This window comes from Piliocolobus tephrosceles, chromosome 16 (genome assembly GCF_002776525.5).
Source record: "Piliocolobus tephrosceles isolate RC106 chromosome 16, ASM277652v3, whole genome shotgun sequence".
In the NCBI taxonomy this organism is placed as follows: domain Eukaryota; kingdom Metazoa; phylum Chordata; class Mammalia; order Primates; family Cercopithecidae; genus Piliocolobus; species Piliocolobus tephrosceles.
Window position 1 is genome coordinate 14,932,159 of NC_045449.1, and position 15,008 is coordinate 14,947,166.

Genomic DNA, 15,008 nt, shown 5'->3' on the forward strand with positions numbered 1-15,008 from the left:
GTGCGTGTATTTAAATTCTCACACAACAGCTCCATGAAATAGATCTTAATATCATGCCCCTTTTATGAATGAAGAAACTGAGAAGCCAAGTGATCTGCCCAAAGTCACACAGCAAGTGCGTGTCCAAGCCTGGATTCAAGCACAGTCAGTCTGCCCCAGAAGCTGTGCCCATCATCACCAGGAGATGCCACTTCTACAAGGATACAAGATGCACACAGTGTCACTTTTATGTTTTCCGCTCTTTGCCGTTGCGCTATTTCAACCGAGGTCTGGGTTAAGTAAGAATTTTTGGGCTGGCTTTGATCCTTAACTGCCATTTATAATATGACTTCTATAGGAAGAAATCACTACGCATTCTAAAGAACTGACCTTCAAATGAAATTTCTGAAAAGTCTTTTTATAAGTTGGGGTCTGCCTGTTTATCTCCCAAGGAGATTATTGCCAAGGGAAAGACATGTGTTTCCATCCAAAAGAAATGTCTGGAAATTATTTGGCCTTTGGATCAACTCAAGCCATCCACCTTCAGCCAGGAGTTTACTCTGAGGACTCTTCATGAAGTGCTTAAACCATGAATAAAGACTCTTTGGAATGCTAACATCAAGTCACAGGCATGGTTTTGGAAGCCTTAGAATTTTCAAACGGGCACACACATACTTCTGGGAAAAGAGTCCTTCTTGGCCACTTGGCACTCGTGAAGAGAAGGCAGAAAAGCATGAAAGTCGAGCATTTCTTCATCCTTTCGGAAGTAGATGAATGTTCGATGAAGATAAAATATTCTAGAAGAGAGAAAAGGCTGAGGGGCAGGAGAGATATAAACTTGCATAATTTTCATTGTTCCCAAATATATTCTAATATATGCTTGGATTTGCCTGCTAGAAGTAGACCACATAATCAACAGGTTGCAAAAATTGCTTACTGAGCTATTTCAATCCAATTTCTAATAGCAGTAGACAGAATACAATTTTGCTCCATTTCCCTTTCCAAAAGGTAAAGCTGTCAGAGAAGTTTATATTTATGTAAAAGCAATACAGCAATATCATACTGTATCCTTAGAAAAATGCATATTTGCACACATTTTCTCCTTCATCAGTAAGAGAAAATGGGGAGACTCAGACATAACAGGAGAAATCTCCCTAGCTGAGAATTAAACCAAGAAACACTAAAGATACAGTTTAAAAGCTTTTTATACAAAACCATCTCATTGGGAAAACCAAAACAAGCAACCATTCCCAAATTGCAAGGACATGAACCACATTGTCACAAACTGGAAATTGTACAAGCTTAGGAAATAACAAAATCTAATCTTCTCATGGAAAAAGAAATCATAGTCTTCTGAAGTTCCGCAAAGAACACTGTCCAGATTTATTACTCTAAAGAAAAATTCTGAATAGAAAGTAGTGACATTTTATGGTCATGGCGATAAAGCTCATTCTTTACATGTGGTATACATTCAGTAAGTGTTTGAAAACGATCCTATTATAGGCACATAATTTTGATACATGTGTTTATCACTGATTAGGTTTTACACATAGCAGACTTGTATTATATCTGGTTCTTAAAGCTGAGGGACTCATAAATAATCTGCATATTGAGTTGTTGGTTCCTTTTGTTCTGTTTGATGAAAAGAAAGTGTGTTTTTAGAAGGAGAAAACGACTTTTTAATCATTCATCAGCTCTGTTAATAAGCACTCTAAATCCTAGAATGCGGGCTTAGATTTCCTGAAGACTTTAATGGCATATTCTTTTACAATTATTCTTCACTAAGATACCATTTTATTGTATTGACCTTTTTTTTATTTCCATGTTTAAGTCCAATGATACTGATAACAGACTAGAACTATAGAACTACACTTTCTAAGGTAATAGCCCCTGGACACATGGCTATTAAGCCCCAGAAATGTGGCTGGTGTGAATTCAAATACACTAGGAGAATAAAATACACACTAGATTTGAAGGCTTAGTACAAAAAAAGAAGAATGCAAATCATCAACATCATAATTTTTATATCACTGACATGTTGAAATGATACTCCTTTGGATATACTATAACATAGAAAATATATTTTTAAAATTCATGTTATCCATTCTCTATTCTCTGTCCTGTCCCCTGCCCCAGCAGGCTGACCTCTGAGGACTGAGTCCCCCAGGCTTCGTTGATGGCAGGTTCTTTGTTGAGTTCAGTAAATGGGTGGCCCTCGCAGAAGATCTGAATGTGAGAAAAAGGAGCAGGCAAGACAAGCCTTTACTCTTCTACCCTCCCTACCTTAGGTCCATGCTTCTCAGAGAAGCTGGGCATCACGGTAACAACAGCTCTAACTTGGTGGCTCCTCCTCTGGGACTCCACCTTCCCTGGGCTCTGAAAACATGATGTCCTGCTTCATCACTTAGGGAAGTAGCACTTCCCACTGTTACTGTACTCTAGGTGCCTTGTCACCCACCTTTGGTTGGTTTTCTTTGCCCTGCCAGTCTTTTTTTTTTTTTTTTTTTTTTTTCTTTTGAGACAGAGTGTCACACTGTCGTCCAGGCTGGAGTGCAGTGGCACGTTCTTGGCTCACTGCAAGCTCCGCCTCCCAGGTTCACGCCATTCTCCTGCCTCAGCCTCCGGAGTAGCTTGGACTACAGGTGCCTGCCACCACTCCCAGCTAATTTTTCTTTTTTTTTTTTTTTTTTGATTTTTAGTAGAGATGGGGTTTCACCTGTTAGCCAGGATAGTCTCCATCTCCTGACCTCGTGATCTGCCCGCCTCGGCCTCCCAAAGTGTTCGGATTACAGGCGTGAGCCACCACCCCCAGCCTAGCCCTGCCAGTCTTTAGTTCATCCCTGTATTCATTAACCTATTAATGCATTAGGCTTTTATGCATTAATAGGTGCATTTGAAGCACATGGGGTGAATTCTGCCCCTGCTGGCACCCTGCCTGATACATAAACCCATTCTTTTCTCCTGTATAACAGTAGAAAAAGCCAAGATCCAATATCCATGGACAAGATATCTTAGATTATGTTAAGATTAGTTTGATGCATTGAAATCAGCATATGCACTCTTTTTCTTAATGATCCAAGAGCTCCTTGGTGACACAATAAAGTCAATACGATTTAAACCCTGCCCACAGTGGCCAAGCCGCCATCTCACTTCAAGAATGTGAGCAAATGAGGAAAGCCCACAGAAAACAAAACTGTGCAGCTGAAATAGTAAGTGCCCACAGGACTGCAAGCACAGTGTTTGAGAGTTTAGAGGAAGAAGAAATGTATGGATGTGGTCTGCATTTCCCACTCTGTCTTGCAATCATTTTTCTAACAAACAGCAGGAAATGTGAACATTGGCTGGAGCATAAAATCTGGCTATCACGCAAGGTGTTGCAGACCTGTAGTCCTGGCTACTCAGGAGGCTGAGGGGAGAGGACACCCTGAGTCCAGGAATGCAAGGTTGCAGTGAGCAGTGATTGCACCACCGTACTCCAGCCTAGGTGACAGAGTGAGATTTCATTTTTAAAAACAAACAAACGAAACAAAACAAAATACTGGCTAAGGCAATAATAGATGGTCATAATAATAAGTGTAGCTAATGACTATCTAGTAGCTCCTATTAACCTAACATTCTGCTAAATACTTTACACAACTATTGCTATCACTTCTGAATAGTACTTGTCATTTTCCAGGTACTTTTTATACTAACACTTTACCTCTATTAACTCATATAATCTTCATAACAACCTTAGAGACAAATACTGTGGTAGTCTTCATTTTACAGGTGCAAAAACTGGGGTGCAGACTTTAATCAACTTGCCCAAGGTCCCACAGACAATAACTGGTGGAACTGGAGTTTGAGTGAGGCAGCCCAGCCCCAGAGACTTCATTCGTGGCCATTATGCCCTACACCTTCTCAAAGGCTGAGTTAATCTTCACAATACCTCATAACGCTCTGAGGAGAGCAAAGGTTTAGAACTGCTTCCCAAACTCACCCAAGATCATGAGACTAGTCCCCATGACACTAGACTGCCTCCCAAATAGACCTGGAAAAAGAACTGAGGCCAAACTGTAGAGAGCTTAGATGAATATCTTAGTGTAAAGATGAATACTTTAGTCAATCTGTCCTTACTCATTAACTTCACTCCTCTTCATTGTCCCCATGCTTCGTGCTCTGTGTAAGTCACCCAGTCGTTACCTTTGACTCCTTTTCCACATCTCGTTCCATTATCTGCCTTCCCCTCTCCAACAGTTTACCTTCCATCCTCATCTTCCTGCATTAACTTCAACAGTACCAGGCATTTCTCAATTGGCCAAGTGCGCTCCACTTTCTCCATCCCTACCTTACACATGGAAGAATGGAACTAACCTCAACCATCTTCGTCAGCCACCCTTGATTTCCCTCAGCCAATCAGCAGGGCTTATCTACCTATTCACAGGAACTGGTTCAGAAACAGACCTAGCAGACTGCTGGAGCCAGCTCCCAGGGGCTTCAGAGAGTCCACCGCGGCCCCCTCTACCCCACGCTGGGTCCAGGGACATCACATTGGTAGTCTGAAATCAGCCATGGTGAGAGAGTTTATGACATAAAAATCAAACGCTGTGTATCAGGGTTGTTTTTGTTTTTTGTTTCTTTTCATTTTTACGTCTTTTCTTTTTCTTTTTCTTATTTGAGAGAGACAGGGAGAGGGAGTTGCTAGACATTCATCTATATACTACTTGGATGAACAAGACCTAATTTAGGTCCATGAGATGTGAGGAGATAATTAATCAGGGTTTGGAGAAACCATTGAAGAAGATTCTATTCTTTTGTGTAGGGAGAATTATAAAGAAATTGGATCTGAGACTACTAAAGCCATTTTGGCCATCAAAGGACCTAACAGGAGGATAGAGTTGACATACAGAGAAGAGCTGCTCTGAAAGGATCAAAGAGGTCTGGAGTCAGGGAGCACTGATGGTGTGGACTTCTGAATCCACCCCCAAAGCCCGTATGCCTCTTCACTCTTCAGTTAAATGAGACAATAAAGTCCCCCTGTTTTAAAAACCAGTTTGAATTGGGACTTTTATGGCCATCAATTGAAAGATGTTGAGTGGATACACAGAGTTATGACTTAGGAGCAAGGCCACCCCTATTGCACAAGCCCAGGGGCACCATTCACTTGAAGTCTTTGTAAAGGGGAGTCCTTCCTTGGAGCCGGCAGGACCCAGCCTGTGCAGCCACATGTGGCAAATGTAATGTTATGCCTAAGAAACAGCCTATTCCCCCCTATCATTCAGCAGGAAGCCCAGATTCCCTGCTAGTACCCCATTGATTCCTTTTATTTCGCTGCCCATTTTCATTCATCTCTTCTTGTTACCCTGCGGCGTATAACACACCATTGCCCTGTTTTTAGTTTCTCACTTCTTCCAACAGCCGACTTTTACTGCTTTCTACCCTTATTCTCTGTCTTCTGTAGCCTTTGGGAATTTCTAAAAAGAATAAACAGATTTTTTAAATCCAGGCCAGCTCCATCGATTAATCAAAGCTTTCCCATCAGTCTTCCAAGTGTTTATCCTGTTATTTTGCTTTCTGTTCAACCCATATTGACCAAGCTGGCTCATTCCTCGTGTGCCAAATATGTCCAAGAAGTATGTGTTTCAGCACCTTTGTGTGTGATGCTCTCCTTGCCTTGAATTCCAAGATCCTTTCATCTTCCCATATTGAAATGTCATTTCCAGCAATTCCCAATTCAAATCCCTCCCCATGATGATTGTCTTACTCCAATATTATTATAAGAAACAGACCTCTTCAGCCAAAAAAGCTAAATGTGTTGAATTAAAAAAATACAGGCCTAACTCACAGAACCTAAGGCATAAAATGCAGCCAGGTCTCATATGAAATTGGAGTAAGAGAAACCAGCAAATCAGGAATGGAAGTTACTCTGTCTGTCTCTGGAGCACCCCGTTCTCACTTGCCTGCCTCTCTATTCGTATCTGTCTCATTGCTGCTGCTCTCTTCACATCTGCTCTCTGGATTTTGTGTATGTCTGGTGGTTTGTTTGTTTCATCGATCCCAGAGTCCGGTGGAAACTGAGTAGGTTCTCACTATGTCTCAATTTTGAATGTCTTGGAGGAAAAGCTAACAGCCAAGGCAAGCCAATGGGTTGTTTTTCCCCTGGGTCTGATGTCCACCCTGTGACAAGTCAACTGTGAAAGAAGGTACAGGACTACATGGCACCTTTGACTGTTCCTTCCAGGGACGTGGAAAGATCAGACTCTCTAAAGAGGAGGTGTAAGGGCATGGAAGAAGGGATTGGCATCCCTAATACGCTAATCACGCCTTACAGTGATTCCACATCCCCCACTTCTTACTACATGTATCTAATACTGTTCTAAGTTAGAGTCATGCCCCACTTTCCCCACTAAGGTACTGGGAACAGAGATCAGTTTATCTGCATCTTATGTAAGGTTCACTATTGTAGTTGGATTTTCCAGAAAGCAGACTCCTAGATACAGGTTAGCATGAAGAATATTTATTAAGTAATATCATTGGTATCAAGTTCTGTAGAAGGAAGGGGAAGAAAGCAGGAATGGTCAGAAGGAAAACTGTGAGCAAATTCATGACAATGAAGGCCAAATCCAAATGACAGCCTCAGCCTACCCTATGGGGAGCTCTGGAGAAAACTTAGCGTTATCCTAGTAAGGCTGAGATCACCAGGCCTGTATCCTGCATCTATTCAGTCACTGGATGTGAACTATCCGAGGGATGGGGGCATGTATTTGCATGAGGGATCCTTCTGCAACTGAGGCAATCTGGAAGTGCTAACAGCTGGATACTGGGTGCTGACAGCAAGCCCAGCAGCTGCAGCAGTAAGTATTTTAATGCAAGGGGGTCTGGATGGCACACCACAATGACCACAATGACGACTGCAGCCACCATTGTGCCTTACACAATGCATGTGCTTACACATCTGTTAGCTACTTCAAAGCAGGGGTGGGAGAAAGAATAAGAATAACTGTTAAATGAAAGATTAGAACGGATATTTTTAAAATCCCAAGATTTGAGGATAGCAATGTATACAAATTCCACATCTGCCTCTTACTACGTTACGGAGCTTCTCTGTAACATCCCTTCACTCCCCTGAGGTGATAGCAAATATGCTCCATGTATATCTGTCCCTAATATTTGCGTGACCCAGAGAAGGACTACAAATGAGGTTCCCACCCCTCGTTAGTGTGTAAGCACCTCAACCCACATGCTTAAGTCCTGTTCACATTCTTTCCCCCAGTACCCCTCTTAACAGCAGCCCCTTGGATCACTCTCTGCTAAACAGACTTGGAAAAGAGGCCCTGGCAGTCTTTGGAAATGGGGTTGAGGCCATTTGCTTAGGGAACCTAATACCCCACTACCTGAAGTGGGGTCTAGGAAGAGCAGCACAGCTCTGAGCGGGACTCCCCTGGGTCCCAATCTCCTCACTTCACAAGGAGAAGACTGGGATGCCAAAGTTAACATAGGTCTCCCAGGCGAGGCGCGGTGGCTCACACCTGTAATTCCAGCATTTTGGGCGGCCGAGGCGGGCAAATCATCTGAGCTTAGGAGTTCCAGACCAGCCTGACCAACATGGAGAAATCCCGTCTCCACTAAAAATACTAAAAATACAAAATTAGCCGGGCGCGGTGGTGGTGCATGCCTGAAATCCCAGCTACTCAGGAGACTGAGGAAGGAGAACCGCTTGAACCCACGAGGTTGCAGTGAGTCGAGATCGGGCCATTGCACTCCAGCCTGGGCAAGAAGAGCGAAACTCCGTCTCAAACAAAACAAAACATAGGTTTCCCTAAAGCACAGGACCCAAGAAAGGAGACCTGGATGCACCAGTCAAAGGCCGTACGCAGTTCAATAGTTCATCCCATCTGAACCTGGAATGAAGGACCCATTTAGGCCAGCTATTAGTGTTCTTTAATTTTATAAGAAGTCCCGGCTGGGTGCGGTGGCTCACGCCTGTAATCCCAGCTCTTTGGGAAGCCAAGGCGGGAAGATCATGAGGTCAGGAGTTTGAGACCAGCCTGGCCAACATGGTGAAACCCCGTCTCTATTAAAAATACAAAAATTAGCCAGGCGTGGTGGCGGGCGCCTGTAATCCCAGCCACTTGCGGGGCTGAGGCAGGAGAATTGTTTGAACTCAGGAGGCAGAGGTTGCAGTGAGCGCGAGATGGTGCCACTGCACTCCAGCCTGGGTGACAGAACGAGACTCCGCCTGGAAAGAAAAAAAAAAAAAGTGCCCAAATGAATTCTCCCTTAAAAATGTTCTTTCCGGCCAGGCTCGGTGGCTCATGCCTGTAATCCCAGCACTTTGGGAGGCCGAGGTGGGTGGATCACAAGGACAGGAGATAGAGACCATCCTGGCTAACAAGTGAAACCCCGTCTCTACTGAAAATACAAAAAAAATTAGCCAGCGCGGTGGCGGGCGCCTGTAGACTCGGGAGGCTGAGGCAGGAGAATGGCGGGAACCCGGGAGGCGGAGCTTGCAGTGAGCCGAGATTGCGCCACTGCGCTCCAGCCTGGGCAACAGAGCAAGACTACGTACGTCTCAAAAAAAAAAAAAAAAAAAAAAGTTATTTCCTCTCTTTCTCGTCCTCAAAAGTATGCATTGGGTTGGGCGCAATGGCCCACGTCTGTAATTTCAGCACTCCAGCACTTTGGGAGGCCAAGGTGGGTGGATCACGAGGTCAGGGGTTCCAGACCAGCCTGACCAACATGGTGAAATCCCATCTCCACTACAAATACAAAAATTAGCCAGGCGTGGTGGCAGGTACCTCTAATCCCAGTTACTCAAGAGGCTGAGGCAGGAGAATTGCTTGAACCGGGAGGAGGAGGTTCCATTGGGCAGAGATCATGTCATTGCTCTCCAGCCCTGGGAACAGAGTAAGACTGTCTCAAAAAAAAAATAAAAATAAAAATAAAAAAGAAGATTCATTTACCTCTGTTTCTATGCCTTTTTCTGTAAGTATATTTATCCTGGTTGATGTTTACTGATTTTATGAGTCTGTAAATTTATGTGTTTTAACCAATTTGGGAAATTATCAGCCATTAGTCTTTGTTTTGTTTTTGTTGTTGTTGTTGTTGTTGTTTTTTCTTTGAGACAGAGTCTCACTCTGTCGCCCAGGCTGGAGTGCAGTGGCGCGATCTCGGCTCACTGCAAGCTCCACCTCCCGGGTTCACGCCATTCTCCTGCCTCAGCCTCCGGAGTAGCTGGGACTACAGGCGCCAGCCCCCACACCTGGCTAATTTTTTGTACTTTTTAGTAGAGACGAGGTTTCACCGTGTTAGCCAGGATAATCTCTATCTCCTGACCTCGTGATCCGCCTACCTCGGCCTCCCAAAGTGTTGGGATTATAGGTGTGAGCCACTGTGCCCGGCCTAGTTTTTTAGTTTTTTTTTCCCCCTGCCCTGTTATCTCCCTCTTCTCTTCTTCCGGCATTCCAGTCATGTGTAGGTTAAACCTTATGACATTTTCTGTGGGTCACTGAGCCTCCATTTTTATTTTTTAATCTTTTTCTCCTTTTCTTTTTCAGACTGGAATTTCTATTAATGTATCTTTAGAGTCACTGATGCTTTCCTCATTCACTTTCATGAAGCCCATCCAGTGATTTTTTTTTTTTTTAATTTCAAATATTGTATTTCTGGTCTAGAATTTAACTTGTGGTTTTTATTAATAGTTTCTATTTGTCTGCTGAGATTTCCTTTCTGCTTATTGATTATTTGTATATCAGTATTGAGCATAGTTATAACTGCTTTAAAATCCTCATCTGTGAATCCCAACTTCTGAGTTCTCTTAAGGTTGCACTCATTGCTGTGTTTTCTCTTAAGAACAGATTAAATTTTCCTGTTTCTTTATGTATTGAGTAATTTGTAATTATATCCTGGATGTTGTGAATATTACGTTGTGGTGACTCTGGATTGTTATATTCTTCCAAAGTATGTAAATTGTCCATTTCAACAGGCAATATACTTGGTTGCTCAAGTTGCAAATTAGGTCTCTTGGGTAGCATTTCAAATCTCAGTTCAGTTCTTTTATACGTAAGCAGCATTGAGTCAACCGTACATACCTAGTTGAGGGGGTTAGCCAGAGATACGGGCAGAGTTTATGTGTAAAATTTGGACTTCTTCTTTTTGGTTCTCTCTTTTCTTGAATTCCATGTGCCACCCCACTTCCTTTCTAGTGGCAATATTTATCACAAATTCTGTTCTCTGGTTTTTGGGGCCAGAGAGACTATGGGTTTTCTTTTGGAATTTAGTCAACCTGCATGACACTGATCTAGCCTACTCACAGACTAGAAGCCTTGGAAACTCACTGGGTGCCATTTCCTTCCTCCAAGTGCCAACTCCCCTTCAGAATCAGCTATTTTGGCAGTTACTTCAGTGAACTGCTTTCTGTAATTTTTCTAAAAGCTATAGTGAAGATGTTCAGCAGGATCTGTCCAGTGGGAGTTTCCCGAGCCATACCAGAAATGGCGCCATCTTCTACAACTACATTAACAAGAAAAGAGGACTTGCCTCATTTCCTTTTCCCTGGCCTTTCTTTCTCCATTTTTTTTTTCTCTTGGAGTTGTATCTCCCTCCCTATGGAGGTCTGCAGCCTTTTTAGGTGGATCCTTCCCCCAATTTCAACAAGAGTACCTGCTGAACTCAAGTATATATACTTCCTGATATTAGATCCCCCAAGGTACACAATCCTGGTTGGCCACGGCTCTTCTTGTCTCTTTTTACTTGGCTAGGTGATAAGATTTTTATCTCCTCTACCTCCTTCGCTAGATATGCCTCCCCGAGCTGTTACACAAACTTCTGTGATCTCCGAACCTTCTCAATAAAGTGGTTAGCGTACCAGTTTTTGTTTCCTGACACTAATGAGAGAAAAACAGTTTTTCCAGATAAGTATACGTGGGGTAGACATAGGGTATATTCTTTTCTGAATGTATCTTTCCACCAGTAATCTAAGAATAGTGTTGAGGTTATGACTTCTATTTCATTTCAAATACTCAAGAGGAGTTTACAAAGCTTCTTCCTTTCTAGGTCATCCATGGCCCCCCGGTATGTTTATTCTGTAGGAACTCACATCTGCAGAAAGCTGACAGTCACCTTTCATCTGTAAGTTTTAGAAAATAAAACATTTTTTTTCTTCGTCTCAATGCCTATAAAATGATTCTTCATTCATTATCACATTTGGCTGCCACTTCTTACTCAGGGACTCCGAGCTGCTTCATTGGGGAAAAAGAAACTACTCCGTATATTCGAACAGTAGGAATTCAATCAAGGGATTTGTCATAGAGGTAGTGGTAGACCAGAAACACAAGTTCAGGAAGCCACTACAAGCTCCGTGTCTGGAGGGACAAAGAAGGTGGTATTACTGAAGTTCAGGTCCTGCAGAAACTGGAACAAAGCTGGAGCGTGAAAGAAAAGACAGACGCACTGTCTGGGAAGCGGCAAAGAGGGAAAAATACTCTGGATTCTACCTGCCTGCCACCCTCCAATCTCTCTTCAACCTCTCTCATTAAATATAGCTGCAATACAGAGCAGAGCAAGGGAAGTGTCAAAAAATTATTTGAAAGCAAATATTAAGATAAATGACCAGCATAAGGAGTATAGCGAATGTCACTGGAAATATGAATTTCTGAAAGATCTAACACGAATCTAAAGTCAAACTGTAGGCCAGATGTGTTGTCTTGTACCCATACTCCCAGCACTTTAAGAGTCCAAGGCAATAGGATCATGTGAGGCCAGGAGTTTGAGACCAGCCTGGGCAACATAACAAGACCTTATCTTTAAAGACAAATAAATAATAATAAAATAAAAATAAATAAAATCAAACTGTAGTCTCTGGAGGGAAAATCTATGGCTAATTTTGAACTATTTTAGTCTCTCCTTGCTCCTAACAGAAAACCAGGGTGTAGTTCCTCCGGCATTCTCTTGGTTGAGATGATCACTTCTATACTTTTTCAAAAACCTCTCAAGTTATCTTCACCTACGGGTGCTATGAAAGAAGAGCCCTCCCTTTCTCTCTTGCTCAGACACCCAGAAAACTGAGCTGTAGGATGCTTGCATTCCCCCTCCTCTGCCTCAGAATGATTGCATTTGGTTCAGTTACGGAATCAGAATCCTGGTTCCTATGCATTTAAAGCACAGGAGGAGTGCACATCCCATTTCTGTATGTCTGTCCTTCCCTGCAGTCCCTGTGTAAATGTGTAGACCTACAAATCCTTAGGGCTGGCAGAGAGTTGAGGTCCTGTTGAAGTGATGGAAAGAGTTGGACTGTACCCCATTCAGTAAGGATATTTGGGAACTTGAAGCTCCTTTAGACTTCTCTCTGAATCAGGAGATGTACTTCTACTCAGATTACCCTGCCTGCCTCAGTTGGGGGAACCCAGGAAACCACTAATCCCATCATACAAAGGGTTACTTGGTACACATGGGCTGCAAGGAAATACCCAACCAGGATCTTCTTGTGAAGACCAGAAGATCTTCAGAACAAGGATTTCAGCGTTGGCAAAGGGCAGTCTTTAGTGAATTCGGGAAATCCTGATCCTCTGGGAGGACAGAGAGTCATACCTGGGAGTACCCTGCAAGGAGTCAGGCACACAGCACCACACAGGCAGCCTGAGTCTCCTGTGTCCCATGTGCCCCTGCCATGTGTGTGAAATGGCTGAACATTTCTGCCTGTCCCGCAGCCTACATGGGATTGGAATAGGTTTACAACATAAGTGAATGTGGAAGCAATTTGTGAATTCAAAAGAACTGTATGAATGCCAGCACTATTAGTTCCTCATTTACTCTTCATTAAGGAGCATGAGTCATTACTGAGACATTTCTTTTTCAGCAACTCAAAGTCATTGGTGCTCTTTTTTTGTGTGCTCTTATCTCATTGGAAAATAAGAATAAGTCCACTTATTTACTGGTGTGAGCATACTCTCCATGAACAGTCCCCTAAATACTTTGAAAACTGATGTCAAGTCAACCTTTAAGGACTTCTTTATAAACTTTTGGAAGACTTGCTTAATCTTGTGTCATTGTGCCATTTGATCTGAAAGAAGGAAGAAAAGAAGGAAGGAGGGAAAAAGACGGCGGGGAGGGAGGGAAGAAAGGAAGACAGGGATGGTTGAAGGAACGAGGGAGGAAAGAAGGAAAGAAGAAAAACATTTCAATATACCTTTTGTGTGATATCTTTGATTCCCAAGTTGATAATGAAATAGATTTAAAATTTGGATTCTATCTATAGAAAAATAGGATTCTTCCTTCTTCAAAAGCTTTATTGTCCTTCTCCACAAAATAACTGAGATCACCTTCTGAGGACTGCATTCTTCTGGTGAGTTCAAGGATACCAATAGGGTCTCTGCCAGGATAGGGCCAGTATCATGCTCTGTGGATATGTGACGACATGAGTCAATCTGACTTACACATTCCTGAGTTTGTCATCACAGCAGCTTCCAGGGAAAGCACCTGGAATTAAATTTCCATGAATCTACCAGAATGGCAAAGATATCAGGAAGTAGGTTGACTGCTTTGTCAGTGCCCACGTATGAAGATGGTATCCCCTCTGTTCCCATATCTACCCTGCCACACATCCACAGACTTCTCTAGGCAATACATCCCTTCCTGATATCGCATTATCTGAAGGGTTTGGACCCCACAAACAGGCTACTGGCCATGAATCCACTTAACAGAGCCTAAACTCATGTAGTCAATAGAAAAATAATTAATTTTATTCTATATTTAACAATTTAGTTTAAAATCACAATGATTTATTTCTTAGAACAAAGAATAAATCAAGTTTTGATTTGTAGTTTTAAGGGGTATAATTTCCCCTTAAAAAACTGAAAGGTAGCATGCCAAGACTTCCTCACCCAACGCTTAACGTGATTTTTAAAAGAGTTGTTCATTTTTTTTTTTTTGCAAACATATTCAAGGCCTTTATCAATGTTCTCAACGATCTGCCTTTTCAAATGGATTCATATTTAAATCAGTTTCTTATAAAGTCCTTCTATGATATTATCCTTGCTTGTTTTCATTTCTTCAGTTGTTAACTGGTTTAAATATTTTAGATCCTCATGTATCAGTGGCTTTGCTTGATTCTGGGAGTTCATTGACTTGATAAAGTCCTCAATATTTTGCAAATTTTGCAACTTTGCTTCAAAACACGTTTGTAGTGTATATGACTGTATTAACCATTTCACGCATGTATTAACCATGAAAGAAGTCAATTTCCAATAAGCAGGGCAACAGATCCATTCCGAAAGTTAAACTTGGAAGGGTGTTGAAACAGGGACTGATTTAATGCATGGTTAATACAATGGCGGATATTCTTGCAATACACTTTGTTTCCCTATGCGCCTCCAACATGTAGGAACTAAAATAAGATAGCCACAGACAACGAGCACCTTTGGACATTAGATGCTGCCTTTGCGTGGATAAAGTGGCTGTTGAACCGGGATGCCCATTCTGGCCCAACAGACTAGAAAGGGAACCTTCTAGGGTTAGTTCTCTGAAGCTGCCTTATGGTTTGGGCCAGGAGCAGACATTGATAAGAGCTAAAAGAGAGGGGTTTCTAAAAGCAAATGAAGCAAAACACTTTATCAGTTAAAGAAAAGGCATCCACATTTCCTACTTGCACCACAAACGGTACAAGTGAGTCCTACTTGTTAAGAGAAACGATGGTCTTGCTTCCAGCAGCCACTTGTCCCTTGTTTCTAATGAATATGTCACGCAAAGAAAAGACACCATCACAGCCAACACTTGCTTCCGCTGGCAATGCCTGCAGCTGAATTGGAATTTAAAAAAATATATATTAGAAGAGTATTGAGAAAAGTAAAGAAAAAAGAAATTGCATTTAGATTTCAACCTCTCACAAAGTCCATACTTCCCTCTGGTGTTGCAATGAAGCAGCTCTCTGGGGGATCCGGAGAAAGCCCACAACCTCCAAATGCAGACACAAAGGAGAAGGTAGTTGCTGACTTCGATCGAAACAGAAAAGTCAACAATTCCTTCCTTCCTTCCTTCCTTCCTTCCTTCCTTCC

The 15,008-nt window shown here is 42.4% G+C and overlaps 2 long non-coding RNA genes across 2 annotated transcripts in view; both read left to right on the top strand.

Annotated features, from left to right (window-relative positions):
• LOC111523478 overlaps window positions 1-15,008 on the top strand; it is a 37,729-nt gene that overhangs the window by 11,825 nt on the left and 10,896 nt on the right. The window lies entirely within an intron of this gene.
• LOC111523477 lies at window positions 4,016-5,006 on the top strand. The gene is made up of 3 exons (XR_002725533.1): window positions 4,016-4,141; window positions 4,256-4,532; window positions 4,643-5,006. It is a non-coding gene; the product is annotated as an uncharacterized LOC111523477 (long non-coding RNA).